Below are 26,998 nucleotides of genomic sequence, written 5' to 3'. Positions count from 1 at the left end.
GGGTCGGGGCTGTTTTGTCTCAGGAAAACAAGGATGGAGTACATCCCTGTGCCTTTTTTTCAAAAAAATTTCCTGAGTCCGAACTTAATTACGATGTTGGTAATCGGGAATTGCTGGCTATTAAACTCGCATTTGAACATTGGCGTCATCTCTTGGAAGGTGCTAAATTTCCCATTCAGGTTTTCACTGATCATAAGAATCTGATCTATCTTGATGCTGCCAAGCGCTTGAATGCCCGTCAGGCTAGGTGGGCACTTTTTTTTTCGCGGTTTAATTTTTCTGTTACTTACATCCCTGGTACCAAGAATGTAAAAGCTGATGCTTTATCTCACAGCTTTTCTCCCATGGTTGGTACCAAGGAGGAGGAGAGCATTTTACAGGAAGGTGTTGTGATAGCAGCATTGGACTCCGTTTTGGAAAATGGGATTCTGAAAGCCCTGGAGGATGCCCCATCTAACACTCCCCATGGGAGGTTGTTTGTGCCTAGGAACTTTAGGAGAGATTTGTTTGTAGAGTGTCATGAGTCTCGGTTGGCAGGTCATCCAGGAATTTCTGAGACTAAGAGACTTGTATGTCGCAGTTTTTGGTGGCCTGGGTGGCAGAAGGAAGTCATTAAGTGGGTACGTCAATGTACTGTGTGTGCTAGATCTAAGTCTTCACATGCTCCTGCTGCGGGGTTGCTTTGCCCTCTGGAGGTTCCTAGTGCACCTTGGACGCATCTTGCTATGGATTTTATTACTGACCTTCCTGCCTCTGAGGGTTTCACTGTCATCTGGGTGGTCGTGGACCATTTTAGCAAGATGTGTCACTTGGTTCCTTTCATCAAACTGCCCTGCGCTAAGACACTCGCTAAGGTTTTTGTTAAGGAAATTGTCAGACTCCATGGCGTTACTACCCACATTGTTTCCGATAGGGGACCTTAGTTCGCGGCTCATTTTTGGCGTGCCTTTTGTGACAGGTTGGGAGTTCATTTGTCATTTTCATCTGGATATCATCCTGAGTCTAATGGACAGACAGAACGAAAGAACCAGGATGTTGAACAGTTTTTGCATTGTTTTGTGGCTGACAATCAAGAGGGGTGGTCTGAGTTTCTGCCACTTGCTGAATTTGCTCTTAACAACCATACATCCTCTTCTGCTGGGTGTTCTCCTTTTTTTGTTGTACTGGGAGACATCCGTGGTTTGGGTCATTCTCCAAATTGGTATCGGCTGTGCCTGAGGAGGAGAATTTTTCCTGTGATTTGGAGAGAGTTTGGACTGATGTACGTTGTAACCTTCAAGAGGCTAACGAAAAATCTAAGAAGTACTTTGACAGGAAACGTCAAGAGGTTTTGTTTACGGTTGGTGACATGGTTTGGTTGACCTCTAAGAATCTGCGGTTGAGGATTCCTTCTAAGAAATTGGGCCCGAAATTTGTAGGGCCGTTTAAGGAACTTCAGGTAGTTAACCAATCTGCTGTTAGGTTGGAGGTTCCCACCTCCTGGAAGATTAATCCAGTGTTTCATGTTTCCTTATTGAAAAAAGCTGAGGTTTCGGATAGGGACGCCACTGTCTCTGTTCCTCCGGTGGTGGAAGACGGTGAATATGAAATTTCTTGCATTCTTAATTCTAGATGGCATAGAGGGAGACTGCAGTATCTCGTTGCTTGGGAAGGTTTCGGTCCCGAGGATAACTCCTGGGTAAAGGCGGATGATGTCTCTGCTCCTAGACTTATCAGAGCATTTCACAGGAGGTTTCCTGATAGACCTGGGCCTGGAGGATCCGGTGGATCCTCATAGAAGAGGGGGTACTGTTAGAACCCTCCTGTTAGTTCTTTTTCTATTTTGTTGGTCACATGACTTTCTGCTTATATAATCCAGCTCCACCCTTCTGGCCTTGCTGGACTTCAGTGTTACATTTACTCTTAAGCTAGCCAGGTGCCTTGTACCTTACTCTGTAGTTTGCTTGGTCTTTTGACCACTAGTACTTTTCGTTTGCTTGTCTTTGCTCTGCTACAATTTCTGCTAGGAGGTGTCCAACTATATCCCAGTCCTTAGTTCTTGTAGGGACCCCTCCCTTATATCTATAGGTCTGCGTTCAGACTAGCCGAGGACTTAGGCGGGTCTGTTCACAAGGAACAGGTCCCCCGCTGCATCGTAGGGAATTAGCTTAGTCCTATTGTAGGGACAGTTTTCCTTTCTTTCCTTAGTGCTTGTAGCAGTTCATAACAGTTAGAGCTTGGGCGGAAATGGGTCTTCCAAATGGACAATGACCCGAAGTATACTGTCAATGTTTTGGAGTGGCCATCACAAAGCCCTGATCTCAATCCTATTGAAAATTTAAGGGCAAACTGAAAAGGCAGGTGCGAGCAAGGCGACTTACAAACCTGGATCAGTTACACCAGTTTTTGTCAGGAAGAATGGGCCCAAATTCGGACCAACTATTGTGAGAAGCTTGTGGAAGGATATCCCAAAAGTTTGACCCAAGTCATTCAGTTTAAAGGCAATGGTACCAAATACTAATGACATTTATGTAAACGTTTGACTTTGCAATAAGTAATAAAAATGCCTTAAAACATTCTCTCTCTCTCATTATTCTGGCATTTGGCAAATATTAAAATTATGGTAATCCTAATTGATCTAAAGCGGGAAAGGTTTATTCTGATTTCATATCAGATATTGAGAAAAACATGCATATGTGTCTTTTTATATAGTGTATGTAAACTTCTGGTTTCAACTGTAGAAGGGAATAACAACCAGTTCAATAACCCAAACATAACTCAATACACCCAGGATTGTAGACTGCTAAAACGAATTGTGAAAAAACATTGTTTTTTTTTTGCCTGAAGTCAAAATAGTTGGAGAATTAATTCCACCTCAACTAAGCTGGATATTTAGGAAAGCAGATAATTTAGCTAGTTTAGTAGCCCCTACAGTAGTTAGAAACCCTTACACATCTAAACAAAAAAACTTAACAAGTAATTATGTTTTTTTCCTTGTAAAAAGTGCATAATGTGTAAACCAATTGAAAACCATAACCCAGTGTACACTTTTGGAACCCTAGATGAAAATCCCACATAACTTGCCATGACAAGGGCATTGTATATTGAATCAATTGTCCTTGCCAAAAACTATATGTGGTGAGAACTAAACATGAATTATGGATCAGGCTTAGTGATGATCGAGTTGGTTTCATTAACCATTTAGGCAAGCACGCTCGGGTGCTAGCCGAGTATTTTTGCGTGCTCGGCATTTCTTTTAATGTCATCACACCTGCAAGTGTCATGACTGTTAGATAGTTGTGACACATACAGAGATTACCTGTTTGCCAGCAAGTAAAGGAGACTTCTGATGCCACCACTACAAGGGGAAGCCATCTATACAGGTAGGCTTCCACCATCTGGCATTCACCATTCAGGTGCATACACCCAATAACCAGGTGTATCTAGTGCATATCTTTTTCCCCTTCGATTGATTGTCAGGCATTTACTATTTCTCATTTACACTTTTATTCATGTCTCTACAGCAAACAAGTAGATGTATTTAGTGCATAACTTTTTCTCCTGTTGTTTATTAACTATTATTGTCATCTGTAGAGATGAGCGGTGTTCGACTCGAACTGGTCGCCTATCTCAAATTCGAGCTGTTTTGGGCGGTGTTCGAGCCGTTCGGCGAACACGAACGATTTGAAAAAAATTCGGCTATTCGAGGTTATGTTCGATAACTGTTCGTGCACCAAAATCATAACTGGATTTTTTCTCAGTAATGCTGAAAATTAATGTTAATACGCAGTTTGAGTGTACAGCGGGGCGGGGGGAGGCGCAGGGGATGGATCTCTGCATCTCTTTTTTTTCTCTTTCCCGCATTTACAGTGGGGAGGTGCAATCTGTCATCCTATCAGCAGCGCACACACGGAGCGAACTGCTTTTTTTAAAACAAGCAAGAGCATGTGTCACTGGCAGTGTATGTCACATGTCCTTGCCCTATAAGACCCAGACATTTTCCACGTAGCCACCATTTTCTAACTGCTGCAGCTGCATGTTAGACGGCACTGCTGTTGCTGTGTGCGCTATACTTTGAGTGTTAATTTCAAGCCAATTTTCGCACAAATCTACAGATAGCTTGGGAGTAGGGAATAGTTGTGATTGCAGTCCCTTTGAGGTCTAGGTTACATCATTCCCTACGACTTTCATCAAGCAGGTCTGTGCTCTTAAATAGATAGGTTGGGAGTAGGGACTAATTGTAATTGCAGTCCTTTTAAGGGCTAGGTTACATCAGTTTCTATCACTTTTTGAAAGGCAGGTCTGTGCCAGTGCTGTGCAAGTTTTTTTCACAGCATTTGGATAAATCTAGCTAAGCAAATCCTTTTTGGCCTCTTGCAGTGTGTGTTAGTCAGTGGAGTAGCCTATCTGTGTTGGAAGCTACACCACCTGTGTATAGAATACAATTTTTTTTACTGCACCTAGCAAAGTAAAACCTTTTGGGCATAGCATCATTCTATTAGGCCATCTATACTAACCTCCACCAGGTTGCAAATTAAAAATTATTTTTATCTGCATTTGGCTCTGGAAAAATATTTGGGCTTGAAGCAGTGTGTGGGACTTGTTCTATTAGTCCATCTATACTAACCTCCACCAGGCTGCAAATTAAAAATAATTTTAATCTGCATCTAGCTCTGAAAAAATATTTGGGCTTGTAGCAGTGTGTGGGACTTGTTCTATTAGTCAATCAATACTAACCTCCACCAGGTTGCAAATTAAAAATAATTTTTATCTGCATGTAGCTCTGAAAAAATATTTGGGCTTGTAGCAGTGTGTGGGACTTGTTTTATTAGTCCATCTATACTAACCTCCAACAGGTTGCAAATTAAAAATAATTTTTATCTGCATCTAGCTCTGAAAAAATATTTGGGCTTGTAGCAGTGTGTGGGACATGTTCTATTAGTCCATCTACACTAACCTCCACCAGGTTGCAAATTAAAAATAATTTTTATCTGCATCTAGCTCTGAAAAAATATTTGGGCTTTGGCTTGTAGCAGTGTGTGGGACTTGTTCTATTAGTCCATCTATACTAACCTCCACCAGGTTGCAAACTAAAAATAATTTTTATCTGCATCTAGCTCTGAAAAAATATTTGGGCTTGTAGCAGTGTGTGGGACTTGTTCTATTAGTCCATCTATACTAACCTCCACCAGGTTGCAAATTAAAAATAATTTTTACCTGCATCTTGCTCTGAAAATATATTTGGGCTTGAAGCAGTGTGTGGGACTTGTTCTATTAGTCCATCTATACTAACCTCCACCAGGTTGCAAATTAAAAATAATTTTTATCTGCATCTAGCTCTGAAAAAATATTTGGGCTTGTAGCAGTGTGTGGGACTTGTTCTATTAGTCCATCTATACTAACCTCCACCAGGTTGCAAATTAAAAAATATTTTTATCTGCATCTAGCTGTGAAAAAACATTTGGGCTTGTAGCAGTGTGTGGGACTTATTCTATTAGTCCATCTATACTAACCTCAACCACCTGTGTATGTAATAAAATTGTTTTACTGCATCTAACCCAGCCAATACTTTTGGGCTAATACCACATTTTGGCCACTCAGCTCTGCTCCATTCCCATCCATTGTTTTTTGTGCAAACAACTCCAGAGTTTTCAATTAGTTAACCAACAAAATGAGTGGAAAAAGGCCTGCTGCTGGTGGAAAGGGGAATAGGCGTGTTGGGAAGGGAAAAAATGGTTGTGTCCGTGGGGTAGAGTGTTAAAGCAACAGTAACATCTGCTGAAGAAAGACCGTCTTCCAGCCAAACTAAGATGTCTACTTCTTTTAGCGGACAATGTGAAAAGATCCCTTTCTTACGGCCACGCCAATCGCTACAAATTCCAGATGAGGCACAAAAACAGCAGGTGCTTCAACGGATATCAAGTGCTCCTTTAAGTGGGCTCTCCTCCACCTCAACTTCAACATCACAAATACTCCAGTCCTCAGAGGTGTCACCCCAATTGCACTTGCTTCCTCACAGCTCCCAAGTCTCCAGCTGCCCGTCTGAGTATGGGGTAGAACAGATGGTTGAGTCTGCAGAGCTGTTTACTCATACTATAGACTGGGAATCAGAGGTCGGCTCCAGAGCTTCTGTGAATCCAGATGAGGAAATGATCTGCACTGAAGCCCAGAATCTTTATGAGTCGGATCCAGGACCAGATGCAGAAGGTTCTGAGCATAATGTAGACCCTCGTTCCCAAACTGTAACTCCTGTTGGTGGAGACAATGAGGAAGACGATGATGAGACTCAAATACCTGATTAGAGCGACAACTTTAGTTTTTTGTCAGGGCAGGAAGGGGTTGGCTCTGAGGACGACGGGTGTGATAGCACACAGGGTGATGATGACGAGGTTGGAGATCCCACTTACTGTCAACCCACAGTCAGCCAGTCGATGACGTCAGCAGAGCAGGTGGAGGACGACGAGGTCAGGTTGCGCCTTCCTGGACAGAGACGTAATACTGCAAGCACGTCAACAATAGAGATGAGCGTTGTTCTACTCGAACTGTTCGCCAATCTCAAATTCGAGCTGTTTTGGGCGGTGTTCGAGCCGTTCGGTGAACACAAACGATTTGAGAAAAATTCGGCTGTTCGAGGTTATGTTCGATAACTGTTCGTGCACCAAAATCATAACTGGATTTTTTCTCAGTAATGATGAATATTAATGTTAATACGCAGTTTGAGTGTACAGCGGGGTGGGGGGAGGGGCAGGGGATGGATCTCTGCAGGAATAATGAAGATCTCCATTTTTTTTTCTCTTTCCCGCATTTGCAGTGGGGAGGTGCAGTCTGTCAGCCTATCAGCAGCGCACACACAAGCAAGGGCATGTGTCATTGGCAGTGTATGTCACATGTCCTTGCCCTATAAGACCAAGCCATTTTCCCCGTCGCCACCATTTTCTCACTGCTGCAGCTGCGTGTTAGACGGCACCACTGTTGCTGTGTGCGCTATACCTTGTTAATTTCAAGCCAATTTTCGCACAAATCTACAGATAGCTTGGGAGTAGGGAATAGTTGTGATTGCAGTCATTTTAAGGACTAGGTTACAGCATTTCCTATGACTTTTATCAGGCAGGTCTGTGCTCTTAAATAGATAGATTGTGGGAGTAAAGACTAATTGTAATTGCAGTCCTTTTCAGGACTAGGTTACATCAGTTCCTATCAGTTTTTGCCAGGCAGGTCTGTGCCAGTGCTGTGCAAGTTTTTTTCACAGCATTTGGCTGAATCTAGCAAAGCTAATACTTTTTGGCCTATTGCAGAGTGTGTTAGTCAGTGGAGTAGCCTATCTGTGTTGCAAGATATACCACCTGTGTATAGAATACCAATTTTTTTACTGCACCTAGTGAAGTAAAATCTTTTGGGCATAGCATCATTCTATTAGTCCATCTATACTGACCTCCATCAGGTTGCAAATTGAATATAATTTTTTTCTGCATCTAGCTCTGAAAAAATATTTGGGCTTCTAGCAGTGTGTGGGACTTGTTCTATTAGTCCATCTATACTTACCTCCATCAGGTTGCAAACTGAATATAATTTTTTTCTGCATCTAGCTCTGAAAAAATATTTGGCCTTCTAGCAGTGTGTGGGACTTTCTCTATTAGTCCATCTATACTGACCTCCATCAGGTTGCAAATTAAAAATAATTTTTATCTGCATCTACCTCTGAAAAAATATTTGGGCTTCTAGCTGTGTGTGGGACTTGTTCTATTAGTCCATCTATACTGACCTCCATCAGGTTGCAAACTGAATATATTTTTTTTCTGCATCTACCTCTGAAAAAATATTGGGCTTCTAGCTGTGTGTGGGACTTGTTCTATTAATCCATCTATACAGACCTCCATCAGGTTGCAAACTGAATATATTTTTTTTCTGCATCTACCTCTGAAAAAATATTGGGCTTCTAGCTGTGTGTGGGACTTTTTCTATTAATCCATCTATACAGACCTCCATCAGGTTGCAAACTGAATATAATTTTTTTCTGCATCTAGCTCTGAAAAAATATTTGGCCTTCTAGCAGTGTGTGGGACTTTCTCTATTAGTCCATCTATACTGACCTCCATCAGGTTGCAAATTAAAAAGAATTTTTATCTGCATCTAGCTCTAAAAAAATATTTGGCCTTCTAGCAGTGTGTGGGACTTTCTCTATTAGTCCATCTATACTGACCTCCATCAGGTTGCAAATTAAAAATAATTTTTATCTGCATCTACCTCTGAAAAAATATTTGGGCTTCTAGCTGTGTGTGGGACTTGTTCTATTAGTCCATCTATACTGACCTCCATCAGGTTGCAAACTGAATATAATTTTTTTCTGCATCTACCTCTGAAAAAATATTTGGCCTTCTAGCAGTGTGTGGGACTTTCTCTATTAGTCCATCTATACTGACCTCCATCAGGTTGCAAATTAAAAATAATTTTTATCTGCATCTACCTCTGAAAAAATATTTGGGCTTCTAGCTGTGTGTGGGACTTGTTCTATTAGTCCATCTATACTGACCTCCATCAGGTTGCAAACTGAATATAATTTTTTTCTGCATCTACCTCTGAAAAAATATTTGGCCTTCTAGCAGTGTGTGGGACTTTCTCTATTAGTCCATCTATACTGACCTCCATCAGGTTGCAGATTAAAAATAATTTTTATCTGCATCTACCTCTGAAAAAATATTTGGCCTTCTAGCAGTGTGTGGGACTTTCTCTATTAGTCCATCTATACTGACCTCCATCAGGTTGCAAATTAAAAATAATTTTTATCTGCATCTAGCTCTGAAAAAATATTTGGCCTTCTAGCAGTGTGTGGGACTTTCTCTATTAGTCCATCTATACTGACCTCCATCAGGTTGCAAATTAAAAATAATTTTTATCTGCATCCACCTCTGAAAAAATATTTGGGCTTCTAGCTGTGTGTGGGACTTGTTCTATTAGTCCATCTATACTGACCTCCATCAGGTTGCAAACTAAATATAATTTTTTTCTGCATCTAGCTCTGAAAAAATATTTGGCCTTCTAGCAGTGTGTGAAACTTTCTCTATTAGTCCATCTATACTGACCTCCATCAGGTTGCAAATTAAAAATAATTTTTTTTCTGCATCTACCTCTGAAAAAATATTGGGCTTCTAGCTGTGTCTGGGACTTGTTCTATTAATCCATCTATACAGACCTCCATCAGGTTGCAAGCTGAATATAATTTTTATCTGCATCTACCTCTGAAAAAATATTTGGGCTTCTAGCTGTGTGTGGGACTTGTTCTATTAGTCCATCTATACTGACCTCCATCAGGTTGCAAACTAAATATAATTTTTTTCTGCATCTAGCTCTGAAAAAATATTTGGCCTTCTAGCAGTGTGTGAAACTTTCTCTATTAGTCCATCTATACTGACCTCCATCAGGTTGCAAATTAAAAATAATTTTTTTTCTGCATCTACCTCTGAAAAAATATTGGGCTTCTAGCTGTGTCTGGGACTTGTTCTATTAATCCATCTATACAGACCTCCATCAGGTTGCAAATTAAAAATATTTTTTTTTCTGCATCTACCTCTGAAAAAATATTGGGCTTCTAGCTGTGTGTGGGACTTGTTCTATTAATCCATCTATACAGACCTCCATCAGGTTGCAAACTGAATATAATTTTTTTCTGCATCTAGCTCTGAAAAAATATTTGGCCTTCTAGCAGTGTGTGGGACTTTCTATATTAGTCCATCTATACTGACCTCCATCAGGTTGCAAATTAAAAATAATTTTTATCTGCATCTATCTCTGAAAAAATATTTGGCCTTCTAGCAGTGTGTGGGACTTTCTCTATTAGTCCATCTATACTGACCTCCATCAGGTTGCAAATTAAAAATAATTTTTATCTGCATCTAGCTCTGAAAAAATATTTGGCCTTCTAGCAGTGTGTGGGACTTTCTCTATTAGTCCATCTATACTGACCTCCATCAGGTTGCAAACTGAATATAATTTTTTTCTGCATCTACCTCTGAAAAAATATTTGGCCTTCTAGCAGTGTGTGGGACTTTCTCTATTAGTCCATCTATACTGACCTCCATCAGGTTGCAAATTAAAAATAATTTTTATCTGCATCTACCTCTGAAAAAATATTTGGCCTTCTAGCAGTGTGTGGGACTTTCTCTATTAGTCCATCTATACTGACCTCCATCAGGTTGCAAATTAAAAATAATTTTTATCTGCATCTAGCTCTGAAAAAATATTTGGCCTTCTAGCAGTGTGTGGGACTTTCTCTATTAGTCCATCTATACTGACCTCCATCAGGTTGCAAATTAAAAATAATTTTTATCTGCATCCACCTCTGAAAAAATATTTGGGCTTCTAGCTGTGTGTGGGACTTGTTCTATTAGTCCATCTATACTGACCTCCATCAGGTTGCAAACTAAATATAATTTTTTTCTGCATCTAGCTCTGAAAAAATATTTGGCCTTCTAGCAGTGTGTGAAACTTTCTCTATTAGTCCATCTATACTGACCTCCATCAGGTTGCAAATTAAAAATAATTTTTTTTCTGCATCTACCTCTGAAAAAATATTGGGCTTCTAGCTGTGTCTGGGACTTGTTCTATTAATCCATCTATACAGACCTCCATCAGGTTGCAAGCTGAATATAATTTTTATCTGCATCTACCTCTGAAAAAATATTTGGGCTTCTAGCTGTGTGTGGGACTTGTTCTATTAGTCCATCTATACTGACCTCCATCAGGTTGCAAACTAAATATAATTTTTTTCTGCATCTAGCTCTGAAAAAATATTTGGCCTTCTAGCAGTGTGTGAAACTTTCTCTATTAGTCCATCTATACTGACCTCCATCAGGTTGCAAATTAAAAATAATTTTTTTTCTGCATCTACCTCTGAAAAAATATTGGGCTTCTAGCTGTGTCTGGGACTTGTTCTATTAATCCATCTATACAGACCTCCATCAGGTTGCAAATTAAAAATATTTTTTTTTCTGCATCTACCTCTGAAAAAATATTGGGCTTCTAGCTGTGTGTGGGACTTGTTCTATTAATCCATCTATACAGACCTCCATCAGGTTGCAAACTGAATATAATTTTTTTCTGCATCTAGCTCTGAAAAAATATTTGGCCTTCTAGCAGTGTGTGGGACTTTCTCTATTAGTCCATCTATACTGACCTCCATCAGGTTGCAAATTAAAAATAATTTTTATCTGCATCTAGCTCTGAAAAAATATTTGGCCTTCTAGCAGTGTGTGGGACTTTCTCTATTAGTCCATCTATACTGACCTCCATCAGGTTGCAAATTAAAAATAATTTTTATCTGCATCTACCTCTGAAAAAATATTTGGGCTTCTAGCTGTGTGTGGGACTTGTTCTATTAGTCCATCTATACTGACCTCCATCAGGTTGCAAATTAAAAATAATTTTTATCTGCATCTAGCTCTGAAAAAATATTTGGCCTTCTAGCAGTGTGTGGGACTTTCTCTATTAGTCCATCTATACTGACCTCCATCAGGTTGCAAATTAAAAATATTTTTTTTTCTGCATCTACCTCTGAAAAAATATTGGGCTTCTAGCTGTGTGTGGGACTTGTTCTATTAATCCATCTATACAGACCTCCATCAGTTATCAAACTGAATATAATTTTTTTCTGCATCTACCTCTGAAAAAATATTTGGGCTTCTAGCTGTGTGTGGGACTTGTTCTATTAGTCCATCTATACTGACCTCCATCAGGTTGCAAACTGAATATAATTTTTTTCTGCATCTAGCTCTGAAAAAATATTTGGCCTTCTAGCAGTATGCCGAGGACACCCTTATCAACCCCGTCTAAGCACAATAGCCAGCCCTCGGTACCTCAGATGTGGACAAGTAAAAGACCATTTCCTCCTAGCCATGATAAAGCTAAGAGGTTGAATTTCACCATCTGCAAGCTCTTGGCTACAGAAATGCTGCCTTTCCGCCTGGTGGACACAGAGGATTTTCGAGACCTTATGTCCGTCGCAGTGCCCCAGTACCAGATGCCCAGTCGGCACTACTTCTCAAAGAAAGGTGTGCCTGCGCTCCACCAGCATGTCGCACACAACATCACCGCTTCTTTGAGAAACTCTGTGTGTGACAGGGTGCATTTCACCACAGACACTTGGACGAGTAGGCATGGACAGGGGCGTTACATGTCGCTGACTGGGCACTGGGTAACTATGGTGACAGCAGGACAAGGGGCTGCTGTCCAAGTCTTGCCGTCCCCACGAGTTGTGCGTCAATCCTCTTTATGTCAAAGTTCCTCCACTGCTTCTGCCTCCTCAACCTCCTCTCGGTCTTCCACCTGCACCCAAAGCCTGTCTGGTCATGCCACAAGCTTTCTAACTGCGCAGAAGGGATCCTGCACACCTCCTTACTATGCTGGCAGTAGGGCTCAACGTCATCAGGCGGTTTTTACTTTGAAATGTCTGGGAAATGTGAGTAACACAGCTGAGGAGTTGTGGTCAGCTCTGGAGAACCAATTTCATGAATGGTTGTCTCCACTGGACCTGAAACCAGGGAAGGCCGTGTGCAACAATGCTGCAAACCTGGGTGCGGCCCTTTGCCGGGGCAATGTCACACACGTGCCTTGTATGGCTCACGTGTTGAACCTGGTTGTCCAGCAATTTTTAGCCCACTATCCCGGACTAGATGGCCTTCTGCAGAGGGCACGGTCGCTGTGTGCTCACTTCCGCCGTTCGCATCCCACAGCTCAGCGACTTACATCTCTACAGAAGTCGTTGGGCCTGCCACTTCACCGGCTAAAATGCGATGTGCCTACCCGGTGGAATTCAACTCTGCACATGTTGCAGCGACTGTGGGAGCACCGACAAGCCCTGTTGCAATATGTTCTGATGTATAGCCTGGGAAAACGAGATCCAGAGGTGGGGAAATCACGCAGGAGGAGTGGTCTCAGAACAGGGACCTATGCACCCTTCTGCACAGTTTTGAAATGGCGACGAAGATGTTTAGTGCTGACGATGCCATTATCAGCATGACTATTCCAGTGATTTACATGCTGGGGCACATGTTAAACAGAATTCGGAGTCAGGTGGTGGCACAAGAGGAGGTGGAGGAAGTAGAGGAGGAGGAGTTGTATGCAGAAGGGCTAACATCTGCAAGGTCCAGACGGTCGGCAGCACCAAGGCGGCAGGCATGTGAGGGTGGGGGAGATGGTGTTACCATGGCGCATCGTAGCAGCCAAACTAGTGAGGAAGGTGCAGGAGCCCAGGAAGAAGTGGAGGACAAACTGATGGAAGACTCATCAGATGAGGGAGACCTTGATCACATCTCTCTTGTGCGAGGTTGGGGGGAGAGGACAGAGGAAGGAAGCATGATTGTTAACTCGCCATCAATACAACAGGGACTTGGTGCTCCTGGATGCCCAAGACACATGAGTGCCTTCTTGCTGCACTACCTGCAACATGACCCTCGAATTGTGAGAATTAGAAATTATCCTGACTACTGGGTTACCACACTGTTAGGTCTCCGTTACAAAAGTAAATTTGCAGAAATTATTCCTGCCATAGAAAGGGATGTACGCATGCAGGAGTATCAGCAGAGACTGTTGCAGAATCTTACATGTGCTTTTCCCCAAAACACTAGTGGTGCACATAGTGAATCTCACAGTTCCAACTTGCCAACCATGGGACCGTCGAGTGTTCAGCACTCAAAACGTAACAGAAACACAGTATCTGCTGGTAACATCAATTTTGCGGAATAATTTCACCACTTTTTTAGCCCATCCTTTGCAAGGCCACAGGAAACAATAAGTCTGACACATAGTCAACGCCTAGAGACGATGGTACAGGAGTATCTCCAAGTAAACATTGAAGCCATGACTGTGTCACTGGACCCTAGCTCTTTTTGGGCTTCCAATCTGGATAAATGGCCGGAGCTCGCCACTTACGCCTTGGAAATCTTGTCATGCCCCGCAGCCAGTGTTCTGTCTGAACTTGTGCTCAGCGCTGCTGGTGGTGTGCTGACTAGTGTTGAGCCACCCCCGTAGTGTTCGAGTTCGGTTCGGTTCGTCGAACACCCGTGTGTTCGCCGAACTATTCGTCGAACTGTTCGTCGAACACCTTCGAACACCGTTAAAACCAATGGCAGGCAAACAAAAACACATAGAAACACATAGAAAACACCTTCAAAGGTGTCCAAAAGCTGACAAACTGCTCAGAAGACACAACTAACACATGGAAAAGTGACAAGTACATATAGTCATGCGAAAAGAAAAGAGGTGGAGGAGTAAAAGGAGGGGGAGACACAGACATAGGCATGTCATGCCCTTCTAAAATCCAAAAAGTGAGAAGCCGACACGCTCAGTCCGCTCCTGCCCGTTCCACCTCCGTGTCGCCAGATTTGTGCCAGAGCCGCGGTGAACCCTGACGGCCAGCCCCCCTCTCCCAATACTGGTGCCTGTCCGCTGGTGGGTCGAGCGAGCCCCCCTGTGGTGGAGGCAGCTCTAAGCTTTTTAATTTAAATTGTCTCTCTAATTTGAATAAATACACTTTAAATCCATTTACAAGGATCTATTGGAGGGCAAGTCTCATGCCAGCAGCTGCGTAATTCCAGCTCCAGTAGCGTCCACTAAAGCTGCTGCAGTTAAAAAGCTTTTATAAGGATCGAGCTCGGCTGTCCACCGCAAGGCATCCTACTGCCAGTCCGAGCCCCTATGCCTTGGGGTGCCTCCTGATGCTCTTCACTGAGTATCCCGTGGTCCCGAAGCATTTCCTTTGAAAAAATGAAGTGTCCAAACTACAGGTGGTGTAGCTTGCTTAACAGCCGGGATAATCCGCTGACTAGCAGACCCTGCTACTAGGCACAAAGTATTTCCTGGGCTAGATGCAGTTAAATATTTGTAATTAGATACTCTCGTTGGATGCTGAGAAAGCATTCCATAGAGTCTCCTGGCACGCCATATATGATTCTCTTAAAAAGCTTGGGGTAGGGGTCTAGGGGACCCTTTTATAGCCAAAATCACGGCCCTGTATCGCAATACGTCACCTAGGCTGAAGATAAATGGAACTGTAGCACCCTGAGGGCTCGGTTGCTACAGAGGTATTGCACCTCACCCAGAGGTGTGATATCTCACTCTCAGGTAAGGATGTACTGTGGATCAGGACCCGACACCTGCATGCATTACACCACATTGCCGTGGGGCAGGGCGACCAATATGCCTCTGAGATGGGCACGACAGTCCCTGTCCCTGGCTGGAGTGGGGGGAGGGAACACTGAGGAAGGGGAACCCTGTAGTGCAGGAGCAGGGAGGAAGCAGTTCCTGGGTGCATTGGGAAGGGAGTATAAAAGGTGGGCACCATCTTAGTTCAGTGCAGAGAACTCTGAGCAGAAGTGGCAGGGAGCAGGGGCTCTGCATGAGCTCTGCTCCGGAGGCGGGCCTAGTAACAGAGGCCCAGGCCTGGAAGAGGGAGAAGGAAGGAAGAGGAGCGGAGAAGGCTCCAGGAACGAGGAACAAAGGGATCTCCGGGGTGCGGACGGGCGAGTCGCCACCGCACGCCCGAATCCACCTGCGTGGAGGGGTCAGGCCAAAGGGGGAGAGCGGTCCCCGAAACTAGTGGAGGCAGGAAACGACCCTCAGCTAGAAATAGGAGGCTGTGACATTTTATGTGGCGCAGCCCCTCGCTACACCCGCTAGGAAGGCACCAAATAGGGTCAGGGAAACTGGCGCCAAGTTTACCAAGAGGAGGCCCGAGGCAGCCGGACAGAAGGGTTGGTAAGAAAGGCCAGACAAAGGACACACAAAGGGGGTCCTGTGAAGCACTCCAAAGTTATCTGGGAGTTGTCTGAGCCCCTCACCTGGTGAGCACAGTACGACGTGGGCAGCCGTTACCTGCATACGTGGTCTGGAAAATAAGAACTGTGAGTAAAGGCCCTGGACTGCATCACTGACTCCGTGTCATTACTGCTGCTGCCCTGCACCATCACCCCCATCCCCCGCATACACTGCCCTGAGGCTATACTCCTCCCGTGGGGAGTTATGCTACGCTCTGCTGCACCCACAACACCAGCCTCGGCGGTCTGCCCTGGAGCGGCAGTTCATTCTGACCGCAATCCACGGGTGGCGTAGTCGGACATTTAAACATCAAAACCACATAAATAGTTCCGCCACTGGTTTGACCGCCCTGAGCCACGGAACCGGGTTGCCGCCACGGAGACTACCGCCACCAGCATCCACCAAAAAGGGTCCGGCTCCGGGTGTCCCAAGGCCCAGGGGGCGCGTCAGAACATTTTCATCACCTTTCACAATCACCAATGGGACAAGGCAGGGATGTTCTCTGTCCCCTCTCTTATACATCCTAGTAACGGAGCACCTGCTCTCATCAATTCGCCATAACCCCAATATTAGGTGGATTGAGGTGGGAGGCACCGAGTACAAGTGCTCTCTATTTGCTGATGATGTCCTAGTATATATCACTCAATCACATATATCCATCCATGCTGTTATGGCTTAAATAGATCACTTTGTTACATGGTCAAATTTTAAAATCAATGCAGCGAAGTCTGAGGCCCTCGATGTCTCCCTCCCCAAATCCATATAGGATTCCATCCAGTCCAACTTTCCCTTTGCCTGGCCCTCACAGGGTATCAAATACTTAGGAATTCCTATTCATAGAGACCTCTCCCATCTATGTTATCTTAATTTTGGGCCCTTTATTGAACGACTCCATACAGACCACGGTTGGCAAGTTAGAACTGTAAGATTCACTACGTGAACCACTGGTGTTTTGTGGAAAAGCACATGTACACTGTGTTCCAAATTATTATGCAAAAAGTGTTTAGGAGTGATAAGGGAAGAATTTGTTTGTTTGTCAGTTAAACTCATTGATGGTGATGTGTGTCAGGGCTCTTTATATCACTGTAAGCAATTGCAGACACCTGTGCTAATTAGTTTGGCAGGTGTGTCCAATGAAAGGCAAGACTACTTAAGAAGGCTGTCTCACATTATTAAGCAGCCTACATTTTCTGCCAAAATGGGAAAGAAAAAGGATGTGTCGGCTGCTGAGAAGCAACAAATTGTGGAGTGTTTAGGTCAAGGCATGACTACAATCAACATTGTGCGATGATCAGGATGAACTGTCTTGGCAATCAAGAAGTATGTAGCTGATTCACAGTACACACGTGTGCGTGCTGATAAGGGCAAATTGAGGACTCTTTCCTACAGGCAATTACGTCAGGTTGAAAGAGCAGCGGCAAAAAAGCCTTGTCATAGCAGCAGACAAGTTTTTGAAGCTGCTTGTGCCTCCAACGTCCCCCGAACAACAAGATGCAGGGTCCTTCAGAGGTTTGCAGCTGTGCATACGCCATCCTGTCGACCTCCTCTATCCACTTCACACAAGCAGAAATGGCTCCAGTGGGCCAAACATTACATGAAGACTGATTTCAAAACTGTTTTGTTCACGGATGAGTGCCGTGCAGCGCTCGATGGTCCAGATGGATGGAGTGGAGGATGGCTGGTTGATGGACACCCCACGCAAACTCGGCTACAGCGCCAACAAGGAGGAGGTGGAGTAATGTTTTGGGCTGGAATCATGGGGAGAGAGATTGTCGGCCCCTTTAGGATCCCTGAAGGCGCTAAAGATGAACTCCATAATGTATGTGGATTTTCTCAAACAGCACTTCCTGCCATGGTTCAAGAAGAAGAACCGTGTATTTCACAGCAAGATCATTTTTCTGCATGATAATGCACCATCTCATGCTGCACATAAAACATCTGCATCTCTGGCTGATATGGGCATAAAAGGGGACAAACTTATGGTGTGACCCCCATGCTCCCCTGACCTCTACCCCATTCAGAACCTTTGGAGCATCATTAAAAGGAGTGTCTATGATGGCGGGCGGCAGTTCACATCTAAGCAACAGCTCTGGGAGGGTATTCTGTCCTCATGCAAAACAATTGAAGCAGAAACCATCCAAAACCTGACAAATTCAATGGACGAGAGAGGTCAGAAGCTCCTTTCGAACAAGGGGTCCTATGTGAAAATGTAACATCACCTAGAATAAAGTTTTGAGTTGAAAACTGTTTGATTTCAGTTTCTAACAACCTGCTAATGCTTATAATTTAAAAAATGACCATTTTTTTGGTCTTTATTAAAATGAAAAGGTTGATCGAAAAGTTTGGGGGATCTAAGAGTGTGGCAACCCAGTAGTCATGATTACTTCGAATTCTGACAATATGAGGGTCATGCTGCAGGTAGTGCAGCAAGAAGGCACTTATGTGTCTTGCGCATCTCGGAGCCCCAAAATTATTTTCCGGGCTAGATGCAGCTAAAAATTATTATCAATTTTAAATCTGGTGAAGCTTTAGTATAGATGGCCTAATAGGATCAGTGCTGCACACTGCTACAAAGCCCAAATTATTTTCCAGTCAAGATACAGATAAACATGATTAGTAATTTTAAATCTGGTGGAGCTTATTATAGATGGCCTAATAGAATCAATGCTGCACACTGCTACAAAGCCCAAATTATTTTCCAGCCAAGATACAGATAAACATGATTAGTAATTTGAAAGCTTAAAACGGTTGGTAGGGTGATTTTAACCAATCATCAAGCTTTTACTCTCCCCAGGATGACACAGGGGTAGAAAAGTCGTTTCGGATCCATGATTTGTTCATCTTTATGAACGTGAGTCTGTCTACATTATCAGTGGAGAGCCGCGTGCGCTTATCTGTCAGCACACCACCAGCAGCGCTGAACACACGTTCAGACAGAACGCTGGCTGCGGGGCATGACAAGATCTCCAAGGCGTAAGTGGCTAGCTCCGGCCATTTATCCAGATTGGAAGCCCAAAAAGAGCAAGGGTCCAGTGACACAGTCGTGGCTTCAATGTTTACTTGGAGATACTCCTGTACCATCGTCTCTAGGCGTTAACTATGTGTCAGACTTCTTGTCTCCTGTGGCCTTGCAAAGGATGGGCTAAAAAAGTGGTGAAATGATTCCGCAAAATTGATGTTACCAGCAGATACTGTGGTTCTGTTACGGTTTGAGTGCTGAACACGTGACGGTCCCACGGTTGGCAAGTTGGAACTGTGAGATTCACTACGTGCACCACTGGTATTTTGTGGAAAAGCACATGTAAGATTCTGCAACAGTCTCTGCTGATACTCCTGCATGCGTGCATCCCTTTCTATGGCAGGAATAATTTCTGCAAATTTACTTTTGTACCGGGGATCTAACAGTGTGGCAACCCAGTAGTCAGGATTATTTCTAATTCTCACAATTCGAGGGTCATGTTGCAGGTAGTGCAGCAAGAAGGCACTCATGTGTGTTGCGCATCCAGGAGCACCAAGTCCCTGTTGTGTTGGTGGCGAGGTAACAATCATGCTTCCTTCCTCTGTCCTCTCCCCCCAACCTCGCACAACAGAAATGTGATCAAGGTCTCCCTCATCTGATGAGTCTTCCATCAGTTCGTCCTCCACTTCTTCCTGGGCTCCTGCACCTTCCTCACTAGTTTGGCTGCTACCATGCGCCCTGGTAAAACCATCTCCCCCACCCTCACATGCCTGCCGCCTTGGTGCTGCCGACCGTCTGGACCTTGCAGATGTTAGCCCTTCCGCATACAACTCCTCCTCCTCTACTTCCTCCACCTCCTCTTGTGCCACCACCTGACTCCGAATTCTGTTTAACATGTGCTCCAGCATGTAAATCACCGGAATAGTCATGCTGATAATGGCATCGTCAGCACTAAACATCTTCGTCGCCATTTCAAAACTGTGCAGAAGGGTGCATAGGTCCCTGATCTGAGACCACTCCTCCAGCGTGATTTGCCCCACCTCTGGATCTCGTTGGCCCAGGCTATACGTCAGAACGTATTGCACCAGGGCTTGTCGGTGCTGCCACAGTCGCTGCAACATGTGCAGAGTTGAATTCCACCGGGTAGGCACATCGCATTTTAGCCGGTGAAGTGGCAGGCCCAACGACTTCTGTAGAGATGTAAGTCGCTGAGCTGCGGGATGCGAATGGCGAAAGTGAGCACACAGCGACCGTGCCCTCTGCAGAAGGCCATCTAGTCTGGGATAGTGGGCTAAAAATTGCTGGACAACCAGGTTCAACACGTGAGCCATACAAGGCACGTGTGTGACATTGCCCCGGCGAAGGGCCGCACCCAGGTTTGCAGCATTGTCGCACACGGCCTTCCCTGGTTTCAGGTCCAGTGGAGACAACCATTCATGAAATTGGTTCTCCAGAGCTGACCACAACTCCTCAGCTGTGTGACTCACATTTCCCAGACATTTCAATGTAAAAACCGCCTGATGACGTTGAGCCCTACTGCCAGCATAGTAAGGAGGTGTGCAGGATCCCTTCTGCGCAGTTAGAAAGCTTGTGGCATGACCAGACAGGCTTTGGGTGCAGGTGGAAGACCGAGAGGAGGTTGAGGATGCAGAAGCAGTGGAGGAACTTTGACATAAAGAGGATTGACGCACAACTCGTGGGGACGGCAAGACTTGGACAGAAGCCCCTTGTCCTGCTGTCACCATAGTTACCCAGTGCCCAGTCAGCGACATGTAACGCCCCTGTCCATGCCTACTCGTCCAAGTGTCTGTGGTGAAATGCACCCTGTCACACACAGAGTTTCTCAAAGAAGCGGTGATGTTGTGTGCGACATGCTGGTGGAGCGCAGGCACACCTTTCTTTGAGAAGTAGTGCCGACTGGGCATCTGGTACTGGGGCACTGCGACGGACATAAGGTCTCGAAAATCCTCTGTGTCCACCAGGCGGAAAGGCAGCATTTCTGTAGCCAAGAACTTGCAGATGGTGAAATTCAACCTCTTACCTTTCTCATGGCTAGGAGGAAATGGTCTTTTACTTGTCCACATCTGAGGGACCGAGGGCTGGCTATTGTGCTTAGACGGGGTTGATAAGGGTGTCCCTGGCAAACTGCCGGTCTGTGAGGAAGATGCAGGCGGACACGTTAGGTTGCCTTGATCCAAAGGTGGTGCTATCGATGTCGGACAGCGCTCAACACCAGCTGGTGTTACCACCTCCAAAGAAAATGATGACCTGCCAATCACGCTGGCTGTTGCGGGTAAAGAGGTGGCAGGTCTGCGCCCCAAAACAGGTGTGACTGCTGTCCCCCCAGTCACAGAGGATGAAGAGGCCGCGGATGCACAAGATATGGCAGACGGTGGTTGGCCCGGCCGGCTAGGCCGCATTGTAGCACACTGAGCTTCCCACTGCAATTTATGCTTCATGTCCATGTGCCGGTTCATGCATGAAGTACTCAAACTATGTATTTTTTGGCCTCTACTTAGCTTTTGCTGACAAATGTTACAGATAACACGAGTTGGGTCATCTTTATCGATCTGAAAAAATGCCCAGGCTATGCAAGGCTTAGCACCCATGCGACCTGAAGAGCCACCACGACTTGTGGTGAGAGGCAGAGTTGTGTTTGAGGATGCAGTTGTTGACGTGCTTCCAGTACTACGTCTCTGTCCAGGAAGGCGCAATCTGACCTCGTCGTCACTAGCATCTTCCTCCACCTCCTCTGCTGACCTCATCTCTTGGCTGACTGTGGGTTGACAGTAAGTGGGATCTCCAACCTCATCATCATCACCCTGTGCGTTATCACACCCGTCGTCCTCAGAGCCAACCTGTTCCTGCCCTGACAAAAAACTAAAGTTGTCGCTCCAATCAGGTATTTGAGTCTTATCATCGTCTTCCTCATTGTCTCCACCAACAGGAGTTACAGTTTGGGAATGAGGGTCTACATTATGGTCAGAACCTTTTGCGTCTGGTCCTGGATCCGACTCATAAAGATTCTGGGCATCAGTGCAGATCATTTCCTCGTCTGGATTCACAGAAGCGCTGGAGTCGACCTCTGATTCCCAGGCTATAGTATGAGTAAACAGCTCTGCAGACTCAACCATCTGTTCTACCTCATACTCAGACGGGCAGCTGGAGATTTGGGAGCTGTGAGGAAGCAAGTGCGATTGGGGTGACACCTTTGAGGACTGGAGTATTTGTGATGTTGAAGTTGATGTGGAGGAGAGCCCACTTAAAGGAGCACTTGATATCCGTTGAAGCACCTGCTGTTTTTGTGCCTCATCTGGAATTTGTAGCGATTGGCGTGGCCGTAAGAAAGGGATCTTATCACATTGTCCGCTAAAAGAAGTAGACATTTTAGTTTGGCTGGAAGATGGTCTTTCTTCTGCAGATGTTACTGTTGCTTTAACACCTACCCCACGGACACAACCTTTTTTCCCCTTCCCAACACGCCTATTCCCCTTTCCACCAGCAGCAGGCCTTTTTCCACTCATTTTGGTGGTTGACTAATTAACAACTCTGGAGTTGTTTGCACAAAAAAACAATGGATGGTAACCGAGCAGAGCTGAGTGGCCAAACTGTGGTATTAGGCCAAAACTATTGGCTGGGTTAGATGCAGAAAAAAATTATATTCAATTTGCAACCTGATGGAGGTCTGTATAGATGGACTAATAGAGAAAGTCCCACACACTGCTAGAAGGCCAAATATTTTTTCAGAGCTAGATGCAGATAAAAATTATTTTTAATTTGCAACCTGATGGAGGTCAGTATAGATGGACTAATAGAGAAAGTCCCACACACTGCTAGAAGGCCAAATATTTTTTCAGAGGTAGATGCAGAAAAAATTATATTCAGTTTGCAACCTGATGGAGGTCTGTATAGATGGATTAATAGAACAAGTCCCACACACAGCTAGAAGCCCAATATTTTTTCAGAGGTAGATGCAGAAAAAAATATATTCAGTTTGCAACCTGATGGAGGTCTGTATAGATGGACTAATACAACAAGTCCCACACACAGCTAGAAGCCCAATATTTTTTCAGAGGTAGATGCAGAAAAAAATATATTCAGTTTGCAACCTGATGGAGGTCAGTATAGATGGACTAATACAACAAGTCCCACACACAGCTAGAAGCCCAATATTTTTTCAGAGGTATATGCAGAAAAAAATATATTCAGTTTGCAACCTGATGGAGGTCTGTATAGATGGATTAATAGAACAAGTCCCACACACAGCTAGAAGCCCAATATTTTTTCAGAGATAGATGAAGAAAAAAATATATGCAGTTTGCAACCTGATGGAGGTCAGTATAGATGGACTAATACAACAAGTCCCACACACAGCTAGAAGCCCAATATTTTTTCAGAGCTAGATGCAGAAAAAAATTATATTCAATTTGCAACCTGATGGAGGTCAGTATAGATGGACTAATAGAATGATGCTATGCCCAAAAGATTTTACTTCACTAGGTGCAGTAAAAAAATTAGTATTCTATACACAGGTGGTATATCTTGCAACACAGATAAGCTACTCCACTGACTAACACACTCTGCAATAGGCCAAAAAGGATTAGCTTTGCTAGATTCAGCCAAATGCTGTGAAAAAAACTTGCACAGCACTGGCACAGACCTGCCTGGCAAAAACTGATAGGAACTGATGTAACCTAGTCCTGAAAAGGACTCCAATTACAATTAGTCTTTACTCCCACAATCTATCTATTTAAGAGCACAGACCTGCCTGATAAAAGTCGTAGGAAATGCTGTAACCTAGTCCTTAAAAGGACTGCAATCACAACTATTCCCTACTCCCAAGCTATCTGTAGATTTGTGCGAAAATTAGCTTGAAATTAACAAGGTATAGCGCACACAGCAACAGCGGTGTCGTCTTAACACGCAGCTGCAGCAGTGAGAAAATGGTGGCGACGGGGAAAATGGCTTGGTCTTATAGGGCAAGGACATGTGACATACACTGCCAATGACACATGCCCTTGCTTGTGTGAAAAAAGCACTTCGCTCCATGTGTGCGCTGCTGATAGGCTGACAGATTGCACCTCCCCACTGTAAATGCGGGAAAGAGAAAAAAAAATGGAGATCTTCATTGTTCCTGCAGAGATCCATCCCCTGCCCCTCCCCCCACCCCGCTGTACACTCAAACTGCGTATTAACATTAATTTTCATCATTACTGAGAAAAAATTCAGTTATGATTTTGGTGCACGAACAGTTATCGAACATAACCTCGAACAGCCAAATTTTTCTCAAATTGTTCGTGTTCACCGAACGGCTCGAACACCGCCCAAAACAGCTCGAATTTGAGATTGGCGAACAGTTCGAGTAGAACAACGCTCATCTCTAGTGCTGACAGATAAGCGCACACGGCTCTCCACTGATAATGTAGACAGACTCACGTTCATAAAGATGAACAAATCATGGATCCGAAAGGACTTTTCTACCCCTGTGTCATCCTGGGGAGAGTAAAAGCTTGATGATTTGTTAAAATCACCTCACCAACCATTTAAAGCTTTAAAATTACTAATCATGTTTATCTGTATCTTGGCTGGAAAATAATTTGGGCCTTGTAGCAGTTTGCAGTACTGATTCTTTTAGGCCATCTATACTAAACTCCACCAGATTTAAAATTACTAATCATGTTTATCTGTATCTTGGTTGGAAAATAATTTGGGCCTTGTAGCAGTTTGCAGTACTGATTGTATTAGGCCATCTATGCTAAGCTCCACCAGCTTTCAAATTAATAATAATTTTTAGCTGCATCTAGCCCGGAAACTAATTTTGGGGCTCCTAGATGCGCAAGACACATGAGTGCCTTCTTGCTGCACTACCTGCAACATGACCCTCAAATTGTCAGAATTCGAAATAATCCTGACTACTGAGTTGCCACACTCTTAGATCCACCACACTCTTCGATCAACCTTTTCATTTTAATAAAGAACAAAAAAATGGTCATTTTTGAAATTGTAAGCATGGGCAGGTTATTAGAAATTGAAATCAAACAGTTTTCAACTCAAAACTTTACTCTAGGTGATGTTACATTTGCACATAGGACCCCTTGTTCGAAAGGAGCTTCTGAACTCTCTCGTCCATTGAATTTGTCAGGTTTTGGATGGTTTCTGCTTCAATTGTTTTGCATGAGGACAGAATACCCTCCCAGAGCTGTTGCTTAGATGTGAACTGCCTCCCGCCATCATAGACACTCCTTTTGATGATGCTCCAGAGGTTCTCAATGGGGTTGAGGTCAGGGGAGCATGGGGGTCACACCATAAGTTTGTCCCCTTTTATGCCCATATCAGCCAGAGATGCAGATGTGTTATGTGCAGCATGAGACGGTGCATTATCATGCATGAAAATGATCTTGCTACGGAATACATGGCTCTTCTTCTTCAACCATGGCAGGAAGTGCTGTTTGAGAAACTCCACATACATTATGGAGTTCATCTTTACCCCTTCAGGGATCCTAAAGGGGCCGACAATCTCTCTCCCCATGATTCCAGCCCAAAACATTACTCCACCTCCTCCTTGTTGGTGCCGTAACCGTGTTTGCATGGGGTGTCCATCAACCAGCCATCCTCCACTCCATCCATCTGGACCATCGAGCGTTGCACGGCACTCATCGGTGAACAAAACAGTTTTGAAGTCAGTCTTCATGTATTGTTTGGCCCACTGGAGCCGTTTCTGCTTGTGTACAGTGGATAGAGGAGGTCGACAGGATGGCTTACGCACAGCTGCAAACCTCTGAAGGACCCTGCATCTTGTTGATCGGGGGACGTTGGAGGCACCAGCAGCTTCAAAAACTTGTCTGCTGCTATGGCAAGGCTTTTTTGCCGCTGCTCTTTTAACCTGACGTAATTACCTGTAGGAAAGAGTCCTCAATTTTCCCTTATCAGCACGCACACGTGTGTACTGTGAATCAGCTACATACTTCTTGATTGTGCGATGATCAGGATGAAGTGTCTTGGCCATGTTGATTGTAGTCATGCCTTGACCTAAACACTCCACAATTTGTTGCTTCTCAGCAGCCGACACATCCTTTTTCTTTCCCATTTTGGCAGAAAATGTAGGCTGCTTAATAATGTGGGAAAGCCTTCTTAAGTAGTCTTGCCTTTCATTGGACACACCTGCCAAACTAAATATCACAGGTGTCTGCAATTGCTTACAGTGATATAAAGAGCCCTGACACACATCACCATCAATGAGTTTAACTGACAAACAAAAAAATTCTTATCTTATCACTCCTAAACACTTTTTGCATAATAATTTGGAACACAGTGTACATGTGCTTTTCCAAAAAACACCAGTGGTTCATGTAGTGAATCTTACAGTTCTAACTTGCCAACCGTGGTCTGTATGGAGTTGTTCAATAAAGGGCCCAAAATTAAGATAACATAGATGGGAGAGGTCTCTATGAATACGAATTCCTAAGTATTTGATACCCTGTGAGGGCCAGGCAAAGGGAAAGTTGGACTGGATGGAATCCTGTATGGATTTGGGGAGGGAGACATCGAGGGCCTCAGACTTCGCTGCATTGATTTTAAAATTTGACCATGTAACAAAGTGATCTATTTCAGCCATAACAGCAGGGATGGATATATGTGATTGAGTGATATATACTAGGACATCATCAGCAAATGCAGAGCACTTGTACTCGGTGCCTCCCACCTCAATCCACCTAATATTGGGGTAATGGCGAATTGATGAGAGCAGGTGCTCCGTCACTAGGATGTATAAGAGAGTGGACAGAGGACATCCCTGCCTTGTCCAATTGGTGATTAAGAAAGGTGATGAAAATGTTCCATTTATCTTCAGCCTAGGTGACGTATTGCGATACAGGGCCGTGATTTTGGCTATAAAAGGGTACCCTAGACCCCTACCCCAAGCTTTTTAAGAGAATAATATATGGCGTGCCAGGAGACTCTATGGAATGCTTTCTCAGCATCCAACAAGAGCATCTAATTACAAATTTTTAACTGCATCTAGCCCAGGAAATACTTTGTGCCTAGTAGCAGTGTCTGCTAGTCAGTGAATTATCCTAGCTGTTAAGCAAGCTACACCACCTGTAGTTTGGACACTTAATTTTTTCAAAGGAAATGCTTCGGGCCCCTGGGACAGTCAGTGAAGAGCATCGGGAGGCACCCCAAGGCACAGGGTCTGGGACTGGCGGTAGGACGCCTTGCGGTGGACCGCCAAGCTCGATCCTTATAAAATCTTTT

Source organism: Phyllobates terribilis, unplaced genomic scaffold (assembly GCF_046119375.1).
Source record: "Phyllobates terribilis strain yellow unplaced genomic scaffold, ASM4611937v1 Scaffold_4__5_contigs__length_816908805, whole genome shotgun sequence".
Classification (NCBI taxonomy): domain Eukaryota; kingdom Metazoa; phylum Chordata; class Amphibia; order Anura; family Dendrobatidae; genus Phyllobates; species Phyllobates terribilis.
Note: the sequence above shows the minus strand (reverse complement) of the source record.